The following is a 15,307-nucleotide window of genomic DNA, read 5'->3' on the forward strand; positions in this document are numbered from 1 at the left end:
GGACTGCAACTGTTAACCACATCTTTTGCAGGTTCAATATGGGTATTACTAGAGGGATGAATGAAACTGGCAACAGTTGTTCGTGCTCGACTTGTGTTCGTTACGACTCTACGGTCGGCATTGCTGATAATCTGCACCCACCACAATGACAATTTGAAGGCTAGCTAGATAAAAAATGAAGCATTAATTTATTGTAATTCTTTAATTACTTGACAATTGACAGAATAAATAACAGTATATTCTGGAACCAATCACTTATCAACATATTTTTTTTCACCATACACACGCAACAGAACCTGAAGTTTTGCGAACGTTGTATTGAACTTAAAATAAGATTATATATATATATAAAAGATATATATTAAGTTATTAAAATGAGTTTGTTTTTAAATGAAATGTGAATTCACATTACACCTCAGTCTGCAGGAGTCTACAATATTGTGCCATTCTTGAACCTCTATAATTTCAAATGATTACATGCATTTCTTAATGGCGATAAAGCAATAAGCATTTTAATTACAAGTTGGAGGACACTGATGATCCAGAAATGCACCTTTTCCTTAACACAGTCTATGCTTGTATATAATCTACAACTTTGCTTTGGATCTTCAGAATATAAGCTGGCATTGTCCTCGGCTGGCAGCTCGAAGAACTCTTTGGCCACGGTCAATTCATCACGCATTAGCCTCTCCGGGACTCCATGATTAATCACCTATTACAGTAAAACCATTTCCCAAATAGCCACTTTATATATGTTAGCCTATAATATAAATGATATATTTCAATTTTCGGATTAAAAATTTTGACTATTGACATAAGAAAATAATGAATGTATAGCCAACCTGAAAAAATCCATACTCTTGAGAGGCCTTCATAATTTGCTGAATTTTTGTTGTTCGATCAGCAGTAGTTTCTCCTCCGAGGTCAATTACTGGAATGGTTTCAAATTACGGAACAATAAAAATCCCAGGTCTGGTTTCTGGTGGTAATATATAAGATTCTGGCACGGATTGAATGTTGCACTTGGCTGAAATGAGCTTCTCCATTCCCAAGTTGAATATCAAGCATCAAGAAGATCAAAGGATTGTTTGGAAGCTCACTTTTGTATCAACCATCAGCAACACTTTTGAGGAAGGTCAAACACTGGCACATGAAATGAATTGTTTTAATTGATGTTCCGTATGATCTTAATAACAATAAAATCCTAGTAGATTAATGTCATAGACTGCATGCACAACTACAGAAAAAACAAAGCTCATGAACCTGGGAATCACTACAGTTTGATACTTTGATACGTCTATTTGGGCTTTTGGTTTATGTAGCTCTAATGGAGGAAACTGGGCTGTGTAAGGATCATCCATTAGAAGTTTTATACAGAACAAGCCTTGCCCTTATCCATATAAACGAGGGAAATTGATTTCTCAACTACATCATTGAAATTGATTAGCTCTATTTGAATGCATTTACACAAAACTTTTAAAAATGATTTTGTAGAAAAATCAGTGCTTGGATATGTTTGTAAAATAGCATGTGGAAGTCTGTATTGTGTTGAATACTGTATATATACCGTCTGTACCAATTAAAAAATTATTAAAGTAATGAGTTTATCTTTGAGATAACCCTTTAATTTAAACTCTTAAATTGATGTTACAGATTGGTTAGGTAACGTAAATCATAAACAATGAAGATGTACGGAAAGTAGTGGCGCAAACGATAAGCATAAAACAATTTAATTAGTGTAAAAAGAAAACGTTTTGAACGAAATACAAGAGATATGGTATGTATCAAAATTTCTAAAAATATTTATTAATATTACTACATTTTTTGTTGATACAGAAATCTGCACCAACAAGAGAATTCTGATTGACCCTGTCAGAACCGGAATGGATGTGAGCGTGATTAAAGATAATCAGCGATAAATGTATAAAGATTCAATAAAGTAAAAGACAATGAAAGTTTTTAAAGTGGTTCGGCCAGGTAAACTCTGAAGCATACGTCCACTGTTTTGTATTTGCGGTGAGAGCTTACAATGTAAATTCTATGAAAATTTTGTATCCCCTTTTTCATAATATGAGGGGGTTTATATACAAGATTTGTAGGAAGGAAAGAGCGAAAACAAAGGGATTACAATTAATCTGAAATGTAATTCCAATATTCTCGCGATTAGGCGTTGGGATTGCGTAGAAATTGTTGTTGATCTAATCTTTTCCACAATATCTGAGATCTGAGATAATCCGGGAATTGATTGAATGATTGCTCGAATTATTCGCGACTAGCTTCTGCTGGATCGAGCTACAGCTCGACGAGCTTATGCTGGGTCGATCAAACATCGTCGCCGAGCTGGTTTTGGGTCGAGCTATATCCTCACGGTAGCTTGAGCTTGGTGGAAAAATCACACACAACATCTACCCCCTAGTGTTTGATGCTCGTTTCGGACTTCGAAGACTATTGCTCGATTTGATATCAAGCTCAGTCTTATCATCAGGCATCCGGGTGCAGGTTTGATCAAGCTTCAAGGGTCGACCTTATGTCTGGCCAACGTACTCCACACTTGGGTCTTTATTTCCTGCAATGCCTGACAAAACTCAGAATATAAAAAGTTAGGGCAAACATGTAATTTCAGTGTGGTCGTGTTGCATTAAATCCAGCAACCTTTGTCAATCACGTTTCGTCGCGCATGGGAGACTACAATTGTCCACGGGTGAAGCCGTGGCGACGTGTGGCGATGGTTATCAGTGTAACAGTTTGATGGTTCGTTGCCCCCAGCAGATGGTCAACACGTGGCCACTTCTAAAGGCTGAGGTTGCTTGACAAATGAAGGGTCGAGATTCAATGCAACTCGATGACTATGACTGCGATTAAACCCCGCCCTTTTGTCTCCCATGCAAGCTATTATAAAAGGTGGTGAAGTTGTTAGAATCCTCATTCAGTCCACGAAATTTCTCTGGCGTTCTTGTGCATTCTGCTGTTGTTTTATCGTTATCACGACATTCTTTCCGGCGAGTTTTCTGCACTTCTTATTCCGGTAAGGTTCTTTTCTCTTCTCTTTCCATTTTCCCAACTTTTGCGTCAAATGGTGGCTACCGTAGTGGCCACATTGTATGTTTTAGGGTTTTAGTAGGGTTTTTGGGTGCATCTTCGAGGGTCTCGAATTTAGGGTTTAACGCGGTGGCTACCGATATCCTGGATAGGTCACATACGTTCGTCATATTGCGCAAGCTATCTCAGGTGCCTACATAGGAAACAAGTGTGGAATGATCGTATGTTTGGTTCGCCTGTGGGCTCGACAGTTCTTGGGGACACGACACCTAAGGTTTCCGAAGAATTCGTCGCATGAAGTTCGGACCCTGAAGCCGCAGGCTTGTTCGACGTGCTTCGATTCAGCTAGCTCATTCCTAGCCATCCCTAGCCCATAGGTTGTGCAAAGAACCACAATCCTCGATTACCGTCAGGGATCTCAAACGCATAAGAGTGGTTTATGCGCCGCAATTTAACTTGATGGTCCCAGGGGAATATTTTCGAAAGAACCCCTCGCTCGGATGGGTGGCAATCTCTGAGACCCTCTTGAGGTGCAGGGTATCCATTCCCCCTCATCGTTTTATCGATAATGTGTTGAAGCGGTTCGACATCGTTCCTCTCTAGTTGTCCACAAATTCATATGTCATTCTCATTGGTGTGTACATCGCGTACATGATCGCAGAGTTGGGCAAGCCTTCTGTTGAAGAGTTTGTCCATCTGTATAGGTTCAAGAAAGGGCAAGATCAAACGTACTACCTTTTCAAGGTGAGAAAGGTACGTTTCAACGGGCTAGTCGACGTCCCAAAAAAGGTTCTGTATTGGGATTCTCAATTTTTCCTCTACGAAGCCCGGGAGACCGACGCTTTCGCTTCGGACGCGAGTAAGACATTGATTCCCCGTGTGCGCAAATGTCACTTTCAAGCATTGTATTCGAGCTAACTGAGTTGTTTTGTTTCGCAATTAACGTAGGGTAGAACTATCTTCTATCCGCGAGTTTGTAGAGGCTGCAGCGTTTTAGCGACCTTCCCGATAATCAGTGTAATGTCAACAAGCTTCTCACGCTTCCTCACCTGAAAGCATACGACTTTTGTCGGGACAAGACCAGATTCCTTACAATTTTAGAGAAAGGTTTAAGTTGTCACTTCCTCGTGTTTACTTTCCCGCTCAAATAAGTCACTAGTTCATTTGTTTCTTTTCTTGCAGAGTGTGGATCGAGAAACCCAAGGGCCTCAAGAAGAAAACGGCGACCCTGTCGACTGCCAAGAAGGCACCGACTACTTCAATGACAAAGATACTTGTAGACACTACCAACACGAAGCACACCGATGGCGAGCTTGGGGAAGGCCCAAGTGCGAAGAGGCCTGTGACTGCCTCTAAGGCAGTTGGCAGGAAGAGTGTTCCCAAGCCCCAAAAGGGGCCGATGAAGAAAATGCCCGAGCTGACTAGGAGCTCAGAGAAACAGAAAGCATCCGAGCAACATAATGGCTCGAGAAAGAAGAAAGCAACAGTGCCTCAAGGGGTCTTGGGCAAACAGAATACGGTCGAGCAGTAGATTGGCTCGGGCAAAGAGGTCGTCACGCAGGCTGGCGGCCTTCAGAAAACAGTGGCAAAGGACTTGGCCAAGAAGAAGTCTGCTCCTACGGGCGAGGCATGTGCTGTTGGAAGGAGTAAACTTGGCTCGTCTCAGCCAAAGAGTAAGAAAGCAGATGAAGGGCCAAAGTTGCGGTCGACACGTTGATCGACCAAGGTCGCAATGGCTAGAGATTGTGTAACCCTGCAAACCTTTGCGGCCGTCAGAGACTCGCCTCTCGCCTAAATGTTGGCTTTAAGATGTAGATATGCGGCAAAGGTACCAGTATCTCACCCCTCTTTTATTTGCATGCTATCCTCGCCTCTTGTTGACTTTTCATCTTATCTTTTTAGGTTGCCATGGCGAGCATGCTTTTATACGAGGAGAGCAAACGACGTTAGAGGGCATTCACATGGGGTGGATGTTGGTAGAGACAGTGAAGGAGGATGCTTTGGCCAAGGCCGAGGTTGCAGAGAAAGAGAAAGAGGCTAAGCAAGCTGAGCTCGAACGGCTTAGGTAGGAAGTGGCAGCCTTTGGGGTCAAGGAAAGAGAGTTTCTTGACAAGCTTAATGTGAGCGAGGCTGCTCGAGCAAAGGCTAAAGCTAAGGCAGCAAAAGCCAAGAAGAATTTAGCACAGCAGCGAGGTGCCAACAACAAGCTGAATTCTGAGCTCTCCTCGACTCAAAAGGTTGTCGCGAGCTGGGAGGCCAAGTTCAAGCAATCCTCGCTCGACCTTGTCCAAGAGGCGGTAGGTCAGCAGGAAGCCAAAACCGAAGCCGGGCAACTCAGGCTTCAAATTGAAGAGCTGAATAAGGTCATCACTACTCGGTCTTGGTAGATGTCAGTCTTCCTTGTGCAGAAGCTATGAGAGGCTCACCCTTCGATCGACTTTTCTTTCCTTCTGCGAGCTTATCAAAAGGAAGTCGAAAGGATGAAGGTTGAAGCCTAGGGAATGGCTTACGTGTATTCGGATGACTTCGAGGATAATGGCGAGGGCTAGGAACAGGAAGAGGTCGAGAAAGGTAGAGAGAAGATCGGGCTCAAGCTGGAAGTTGAGGATATGGTTCCCTTGACTACACTTCTCTCGAGCGAGGCTCTCAACCTTGGAGACACTACTGTCATCCCTTCTATCGAGGAACCGTTTCTTCCCCTTGATGGCGAGCTCCTTGGATCAGTCGAGGATGACCCCTCTGCTCCTCCAACAGCCTGGGAGAATGTTTACTTTTTTTTTTTTTGTTGAAACAATGTAATTGAACTTAATTAATATAAGAACATTTTTCATCATTTCCTTTTTCAGCAGTGGCTATTATATTTTTGCGGAGTCATTTCGTTTGTCCTAGTTGGACTTGTAATATAAGATCCGAATTTGCTATAAGTCATGCATAGCTCACTTCTCAAGGAGCTTTTTCAGATTTTTGTGAGGAAATCTTATGCGCCGATTAACTTTGATTTTGAACTTATCGTTCTTTTCGAGCTTTTGGTCACTGGCTTGAGGCCGATTTCCTTTGACGTGTTTTTTCCTTGAATTTTTTCAAGTTTAACTTTGTCAATTTAGGATTTTCCATCCTGATTTATGTGAGGAAATCTTATGCAACGAGTAGACTTTCGAACTTATCTTCCTTTTTGAATTTTGGTTGCCGGCTTGGGGCTGATTTCCTTCGACGCATTTTTTCCTTGAATTTTTTTGAGTTTAACTTTGTCGATTTAGGATATTTCATTCTTAAAGAGTTGGATTTTGGCATGGCTTTTCTAAGATAAGCTGCCTTTCCGGGATTCTTAACTCTGAGTTCTCTTTCGAAATATCATCACTGAGGTTGCGATTTACAAGTCGGTAAATAAACGCTAATGGATTAAAGACATTAACTATGAAAAAGGAAAATCATGAATGACACCTCTTTTATTGATCAAACGCTTTGGCAGCGAGTGGCTTTACAACGAATAAAGAACAAAGAAATAAGTGAAACTCGAGCTGCTTATTGGTAATACCTTCGCAAGTACTCGGCGTCCAAACTCGCATTATTGCTTCGCTGTTAAGGCGTTCCAGGTGGAAAGATCCTAGCGCGAGCTTCTCGGAGATCCTGAAATGACCTTCCCATTTGGGTCCAAGTGCCTCTAGGTTCGGGTTTTGGGTACTTTGAACGACTTTCTTGAGAACTAGATCGCCCACTTCAAAGTCTTTTTTTTTTTTTTTTTTACTTTGGTATTGAAGTATCATTTGGCTCGCTGCTGATATGAGGCGAGCCTTAGCTGGGACTTAGCCCGGTGTTCTTCGATTAGGTCCAGCCTCAGGTGGAGAAGATCTTCATTTGCTTTTCCTCGTCGAAAACTTCTCTTTGGAATGAGCTGATTCCCTGCTTCAACCGAGGTCATTGCTTCACACCCGTATGACAAAGAGAACGGGGTTTCACCTGTCGAACTCCTGGTTGTCATCTTATAGGACCATAAAGCTTTGGGCAGTTCATTGGCCCACCTCTCCTTCAGGGCGTCGAGCTTTTTCTTAATAGTGTGTTTGATTACTTTATTCACAACCTCCACTTGTTCATTGACTTGAGGCTGATAAACAACAGCAAAACTCTTCTTGATGCCGTGTTGCTCGTAGAAGGTCCTGAAGTTTTCACTGTCGAACTATTTTCCGTTGTCGATTATTATTGTGTGAGGAATCCCAAACCGACAAATAATGTTTTTTATAGACGAAGTCCTTCAGCTTGTTTGACGTTATTGTTGCTAGGGGCTCAGCCTTTGCCCACTTGGTGAAGTAGTCCATGACAACTACTGCAAACTTAACGCCCCATTTTCCTTAAGGCAAGGGCCCGATAAGGTCGATGCCCATATTGCAAGTGGCTAGGGGCTTGTCAAAGTGGTCAATTCTTGCAGTGGGGCTCTCGGAATATCTGCAAATCTCTAGCATCTATCACATCTACGAACATAGTCAATTGCATCGTCGAAAACTGTTGGCCAGTAATATCCTTGGCAAAGTACATTGTATGCTAGAGATCTGCCTCCTGCGTGATTTCTACAAATTCCCTCATGGATCTCCCTCAGAACATAATCTGCATCCTCATGGTCAATACATCGTAACAACGATACATTGAACTCGCACTTGTATAGTTTATCATTGATGAGTGTATACCGAGCTACCTTGGTTGTGGACTGTTCTGGGTTCGATTCTCTCCTCTGGTAGTGTATCGTCCCTTAAGTAGGTGGTGATTATGTCTATCCAACTATATCCCCAACCCGTAGTTAAAACTGGACCTTGTGAAGTGGAGATGCTTGGTCCCGAGAGGAACTTAACTGGGATGGAATCGACTTTTTCTTGATTTATTGCAAAAATTAAGCGGGCTAATGCATTTGCCTGCGAGTTTTTCTCCCTTGGGATCTAGAAGATTGTGAAGGATTTGAACTGTTTGAGCTCGGTCTTCGCTAGTTGGAGATAGGACGTTATCTTGTCTTCCCTCGCTTGGTATTCCCCGGTAATTTGATAGACCATGAGTTGTGAGTCACTATAAATCTTAATGGACTCTACCCCCATTTCCTTGGCGAGGTGGATCCCTACGAGCAATGCCTCATACTCAGCCTCATTGTTGGATGCGGCAAACCTGAATCTTACTACGGCTCTGATCGGGTTTCCCTTTGGACTTTCGAGTAAAAGCCTCACTCTTGTTCCTTTCTCATTTGAGAAGCCATATACATATAGAGTCCATTGCCATGAGTCGTCGAACTTCAAATTCTGTTGCTCGATCTCTCCCGAGGTATCTGCCCCCGACGGGCTTGACTCAGCTTCTGGTTGATAGGAGAATTCGGATATAAAATCCACCAAGGCTTGACCTTTGATCATTGTCATCGGTATGTACTTGATGTCATGCTGACTCACCTCCATGGTCCACTGGATTAGTCAACCCGATGTCTCGGGCTTCGCATTATTTTCTTTGGTGGGAAATTTATTAGCACGTGGATTGAGTGTGCTTGAAAACAGGGTCGCAGCTTTCTAGCAGCAGTGACAAGGGCAAAGGCGAGATTCTCCATCTTTGGGTACCTCGTCTCCGCGTCGAGTAGTCTCTTGCTTACATAGTATACCGGCCATTGTACTCCTCCCTTTTCGTGTACCAACATCGCACTAACAGCGGACTTTGATACTGACAAATATAGTAGCAACGGCTCACCCTGGAAGGGCTTTAACAGCAAATGAGGTTGTCCCAAATGTTTTTTCAACTCCTGGAAGGCTCTTTCACACTCATCTGTCCACTTGAAACCTTTCTTCCCCTTCAAGGTCTCAAAAAACGGCAAACATCTGTCCGTGCCTTAGGAAACAAATCTACTAAGTGCGACCACACACCTTGCCAAGCTTTGCACTTGTCTTATGCTGGTCGGGCTTTTCATGTCGAGCAGAGCCTAAATCTTCTCCAAGTTGGCTTCTACACCCCTTTGGCTTACGAGGAAGCCCAAAAATTTCCTCAAGCTCACCTCAAAAGCACATTTCAAAGGATTGAGCGTCATTCGGTACTTTCTAAGGATGTCGAACATTTCCCCTAGGTGCTCAACGTGGCTTTCGACGATCTATGATTTGACGAACATGTCGTCGATGTATACCTTCATGGTATGACCAATTTGGTCAGCGAACATCTTGTTCACTAAGCGTTGGTAGGTCACCTCAGCTTTCTTGAGGCCAAATGGCATAACTCTGTAACAATAAATTCTACGATCAGTAATAAAAGAAGTATGTCCTTCATCAGGCTAGTACATGGGGATTTGGTTATATCTGGAGTATGCATCCATGAAGCTGAGTAGTGCGTTTTCTGCTATCACATCTACTAGTTGGTTGATCCATGGTAGCGGAAAACAATCTTTGAGACAAGCTTTGTTAAGATTCGTGAAGTCGATGTAAGTCCGCCACTTGCCATTCGACTTCTTGACCAGGATTGGGTTGGCGAGCTAGTGCAGGTACTTAACTTCCCTGATGAAGTTGATTTTCAGAAGTTTGTCAACTTCATCCTTGAGCACTTGAGAGCACTCCGCATCTATAGCCCTTTTTTTCTACCTTATGGGCCAAGTTTGAAGGTCGAGGTTCAACCTGTGGCACATTACCTTGGGGCTAATCTTAACCATATCAACATACACCCACGCAAGCACGTCGAGGTTCTTCTTCAGGAACCCTACCAGATTTCTGGCCATTTCTTTAGTCAAACTGCTACCGATTGTCAGCACGCAAGTTGGGTCTTCCTCGCTGACACTTATGGTTGCAAACTTCTTTAATGGTCTTTCTTTTATTTCAGGTCTTTATGGTTATTGAGGATCTACATTCATAAGCTACGATGGTTAAAAAGTAAAAACTACATAAAGTGAAACAATATACAACAGTTAATATAGTATTATCATGATTGGCTAATTTATTTCAACCATAGATCTAATTATGTAATTGTTGGCATGGCACAGGGTCACTCTAATTTAAAATGAGCAAGGGTTGAGTTACCGTCTAGCCCTTTGGACCTGAAATGGGCCACAAATTTAGCAAAATGAGTTCCTCTGTAAATCGGGGGATGGTCAGACTAAGATAGAAGCTCTTTTATTGGTTCATAGGGTTTAAATTTATTCATCCTACTTGGATAGAAAAGGCAAGCAACTGATATTCTGGGTCCAACTCTTCCCGCCAACACCCTATGTTCCACGCTTCTGAATTTGTCATTGGTGATAAGCTACACAAAATGGAGTCCACGTGTCAGCCATCCACGTGAGCTCCAACTCATCCATCCCGCCCGCCCAAAAACCCTAATATCTTCCTCGCCGCTTCGCCTTTCACCCAGAACTCTTCAAACTAACCAGCACTCTTCAAACATCGAATCTCTTCAGTCGGCCCTGTCGCAGGCTCTTCTCTATGGATGCGAGGATCTATAATATCCTCGAGTGGTCCGAGGTTAGGCTTGGATTCTGCTATGACCATTGTTTTCGGGAGCGGCCATTTTTGTGCTGTATGTATGACCCGGTTGTAACATTCCCAAGATTCTTTTCTGCAGCCTCTGATCTTCGCGACTCCTTTAGGAGTCAGAAACCTTATTGCATGGCAGTGCACTAATGTGACTATACTCAAGTCATCCAAGATCGGTCTTTCGAGGATGACATTGTATGTGGTCGGGCAGTCTACCATTAAAAATTCGACCACCATCGTCCTAACCTTAGGCTCTATCCTTAGAGTCACAAGAAGGTCGATCATTCCTTTGGGAACCAGGTTGTCCCCGGTAAACCCATAGAGTGATGAAGGGCATGCCCTTAGGTCTCTTTCTGTGAACCTCATTCCTCGGAAAGCTCCTACAAAAATGATGTTTGTTACACTCCCATTATCAACCATTACCCTTAACACTTGGGCATTGCCGATTCTGGCTGCGATCATGATCGCGTCATGGTTGTGGCGAGGGGATTCTTCGTATTCCTCGATTGTGAATCCCACAACCTCACTATCTTGTCTAGGCAGTTTGGGCGACTTCGGTTCACAGCTCATTATTTAGGGGACCGAGTTTGTTCTAGCCTCTAAAGCATATTGCTTGCGACACACCTTGAGCTCTCCACTATGTCAGGCCCCCCGTAAATCATGCCCACCAGGACGTCATTGGGGTTTAGCAAAGCTTGCTAGACCTGGTTTTGAACTTGGCTCTAGACCTGGTTATTTTGCTCGCCAGTGTTTTCGTGAGCTGGTGCCGACTTAACAAATTCCTTTAGGTGACCCATTCTTATTAGGTCCTCAATGGCGTCCTTCAAAGCTTGACACTCATTTGTGTTGTGTCTAACGTCCTTGTGGTACCAGCAGTACTTTTGCCGATCTCTTCTGCCTGGTGCCCCCCTTATTCTTTTTGGAGCATGCAGTCTCTTCGCCTCATGGGAGACTTCATATATGTGGGCGATGTCTTTAGTGAAGGGGTGTATTCTGCATACCGCAGGAAAGGTTGCCTGTCTCCACGGTTATCTGTTCTTTGTCTTTTTTGGAACCTGTTGCGGTCTATATCGTTGTAGTCTTGGCCCCTACACTTATCCAATGGGCGATCTTGTCGCCTATCCAAGGCTCCTTGCACTGAGCCTTTGGCCAATGTTGCCATCGAGCTTTCTACCCTCTGGTATTTGTAGCCATCTGATAGAATTGGGCCAAGCTTATGTGATCTTCACTTTAGAGCTCTTTTCATAGCTCCGTGTTTGGTCTGATCCCTACAAATAGCAAAGTTCGGATTTACTCCTCGGGCGCATCCGCAACCTTTGCCTGTTCGTTCTGGAACCTCACTAGGTATGAGGTCAGTGTTTCATCTCTCTCCTGACGAATGTTGCTCAAGTAGCTGAGCGGTATTGCGAACCGCCTCTTCGTTTGAAATTATTGTAAGTACCGCGAGGAGAATTGTTACCAAGAGTTGATGGAGTTCGCCTTGAGCCTCTTATACCACCTCTTGGCGTCCCCTACCAATGTGACTGCGAAGCATCGACATTTAGCCAAGTCCCAGACTTGGTGTAGCTCCATCAAGTCATTGAAATTGTTAAGGTGGTCTCTGGGGTCCCCTCTCCCATCAATTTCAATAACCGGATCGCACTATCTAAGCTATCAAAAAACTCGGCCAGCTGCCTATACCTGCCATTTATTTGATTTAAAAAAAAAAACAAATTGAAATTGAGAAAACTATTTTTAGACAAAAAAAATGCTAAATCCAAGTTAGTAAAAAATTAGAGATCATTAGAACGTTACTTTTCCGGCAATTTGTTGGACCCATGAGCTGGTTTTACGGGGGATTGTTTTGTGGACCATGAGCCGATCTGCCCTTTGGCATATTCAATCTCGTCCATCAGATGTGGTTGCGACTGTGTTCGTGTTTGGGCGGCCTTTCGAACTTCTTTGATGGAGAGGGCGACGCCACTATTGCGGGCCCGTCAGAGGAGCGGTGACGGCTTCTCAAGGGTTTTGGTCGTCACCGGATTCGGATTGGTAGTTTCGGCTTTGGGTTTGAAGTGGAGTGGCTTTTTGGATTTGAAGGGAATTGATTGTGAAGACTCTGAAGAGCTCATTGTTGAGAGACTGAGAAGAGATTTGGTAGTTTGGAGAGTGCTTGGTGAAAGACGAAGTGGGGCGAGGAAGATATTAGGGTTTGTTGGCGGGAAGGATGAGCTGGAGCTCACGTGGATGGCTAACACGTCGGACTCCCGCCAAATTAGTCCGTTGCGTCCCGCAGATTTTCTAGGGGGTTGGTTGGATAATGAAATACTAAATGTTGATCTGGATGAGTATAGTTACATATGTTTTATTAAAGATGTGAAACAATGTGTGGCTTCGGAGAATGAGGTTGTCAAAATGAACCCTTATGAGAAGTTTAAGGTAGAGGTTGAGCTACCCTTGTCAGGGGCTAGATACATAGTGGAAGGGGATGATGATATGGAATTCATATTTGAGTAATATAAGAGTTTTGGCAAGCGAGTGATAAGGGTCTATGTAGAAGCCATACTAGTGGACTTTGTTGAACCTAGAACTTTATTAGAAGCCGAACCAGAGGACAATGAGGGTTTTGTGAGGTAGGATAATGAGGAAGCTGAAGAGGGTATTCCAGATGAGTTCTATTGGAGTGTTGAAAGTGATTATGAAGAAGACCATGAGAGTGGGCAGGATGGACAAGGAAGTGGGGTGGTTGAAGGAATAGAAATTGGACAGGAAAGTGGGGTGGTAGAGGGAATTGAAATTGGGCAAGGAAGTGGTGGGGTTAAGGGAAATCAAACTGGGCAAGGTAGTGGTAGGGTAGAGGACATTGAAGTTCAAGGGGAAATGTCTGAATACCATGAGGACAGTTCATATGAAGGGTCTATTGATGATGAAGATGCAGTAACTAGGTTTAGTAAGCACATGAAGGGTCAACAGTTTGCATATGGGGATAATGGGAAAATCCACTTCAAAGTTGGTCAAGTGTTTGAGGGAGTTGATCACTTTAGGAAGGTGTTTCGAGATTATGTAATTCAGAGGGGGTTTTCTATTAGGAAGATTCACAGTGAGAGAAGAAGATTTAAGGCCAAATGTAAGCAAGCAAACTGTCCATTTCATCTATATACTGCTTTGATGCCTGATGATGTGTCTTTTCAGATTAGGAAGTATAGGCACTCACATACATGCACGAGGGTTTATAATAATAGAGAGGCAACAACTGCTTGGGTGGCTGAAAAAATGGGAGACTTCATCATATCCCAAAATGGTTCATCAATTAAGCCATTGGTAGACGTGTTGGGTAGGAAACACTATCTACAGTTGTCTAGATCCAAACTTTATAGAGCTAATCAGCTGGCAAAGGGGAGGTCAGACAAGCTCCATGCAGAGTCCTTTACTGGTTTGTTGAAATATGATCACATTGTCAAACATACCAACCCAGGTTATGTGAAATCTGTTAGTCCAGAAGGGATTCCAAACTTTTAGAGGTGTTTCCTAGGATTTTCAGCACAAAAGAAGGCATGTATAGAGGGTTGTAGGCATTTTATAGGTGTGGATGGTTGCCATCTTAAAGGGCCTTATGGTGGAGTACTATTGTCAGTAGTTTCTATGGATGCTAACAGTGGCATTTTCCCAGTAGCAATTACTATTTGTGAGATAGAAAACAAGGAATCATTGAGATACTTTATGACCTTGTTGAAGGAGTTTATAGGGGACATTGACCCTATCACTATCATGAGTGATAGGCAGAAGGGTTTGGTGGATGCTATACAGACCTGTTGGCCAAATGCTAGTGTTAGACATTGTGCTAGGCATGTTTATGCTAACTTTAGGAAAAAATTCTCTGTGTTGAGGTTAAGGAACTTGTTTTGGGCTGTTAGTAGGGCTGCCAATATCATTGATTTTCAACAAGCCATGGAAAAGTTTGAAGCTGTAGATAGAGAAGCTCATAGGGGGATGATTGAAAATGATGTGAGATCTTGGTCATGCATTCGATCTTGATTCCAAATCTGATCATGTTACAAATAACATGTGTGAAGTCTTTAATAGTTGGTTGGAGAGAATAGAGAATTGCCCATACTAAGCTTGTTAGAGCATTATGGTACAGATGCAAGCTAGGGCAAAGGCTAGGAATGATTGGGTCACAACTGTTCCCCCTGTTGTACATAGGAAAATCAATGGTCTAATTGAGTTTGCTAAGAATGTTGAAGCTATCTGCCCTAGGAGTGATGAGTTTGAAGTGGTGGATAACAACTGCCTTCCTAGTAGACGTTACATATTAAACCTTCAATCTCAAACTTGTGACTTTGGAATGTGACAACTTTCTGGAGTCCCTTGTGTGCATGCAGTCCGTTGTTTGCTTTTTAGGAACATTAGAAATATGGAGGATTATGTGGACTCTTCATTAAGGATCACTTCATACGTAAAAACATATGCTGATCACATTCACCCCATACCTGACCCACTTAGTTGGCCTGACTTGCTTGGGGGTAGGCAGCTGAATCCACCTATCAAACATAACAAGGTTGGGAGACCCAAAAAGGCCAGAAAAAAGGATGCTGATGAAGAACCAAGGATGACCAAAGGTGCTACACTTAGGTGTGGGATCTCTCGAACTTTAGGACATAACAAGAGACATTGCCCACAAAATCATTCAAACAACAAGAATCAAAGGGTATTTTAAAGCTTTTATTTAACATGATTAGTATTGTTTTTGTAATAGAATTTTCTTGCATTAACATTTGTTTACTATGCTTTGTTTAGAGAGGAGAAGCTTCATCAGCCCC

This window comes from Pistacia vera, unplaced genomic scaffold (assembly GCF_008641045.1).
Source record: "Pistacia vera cultivar Batoury unplaced genomic scaffold, PisVer_v2 Contig940, whole genome shotgun sequence".
In the NCBI taxonomy this organism is placed as follows: Eukaryota; Viridiplantae; Streptophyta; class Magnoliopsida; order Sapindales; family Anacardiaceae; genus Pistacia; species Pistacia vera.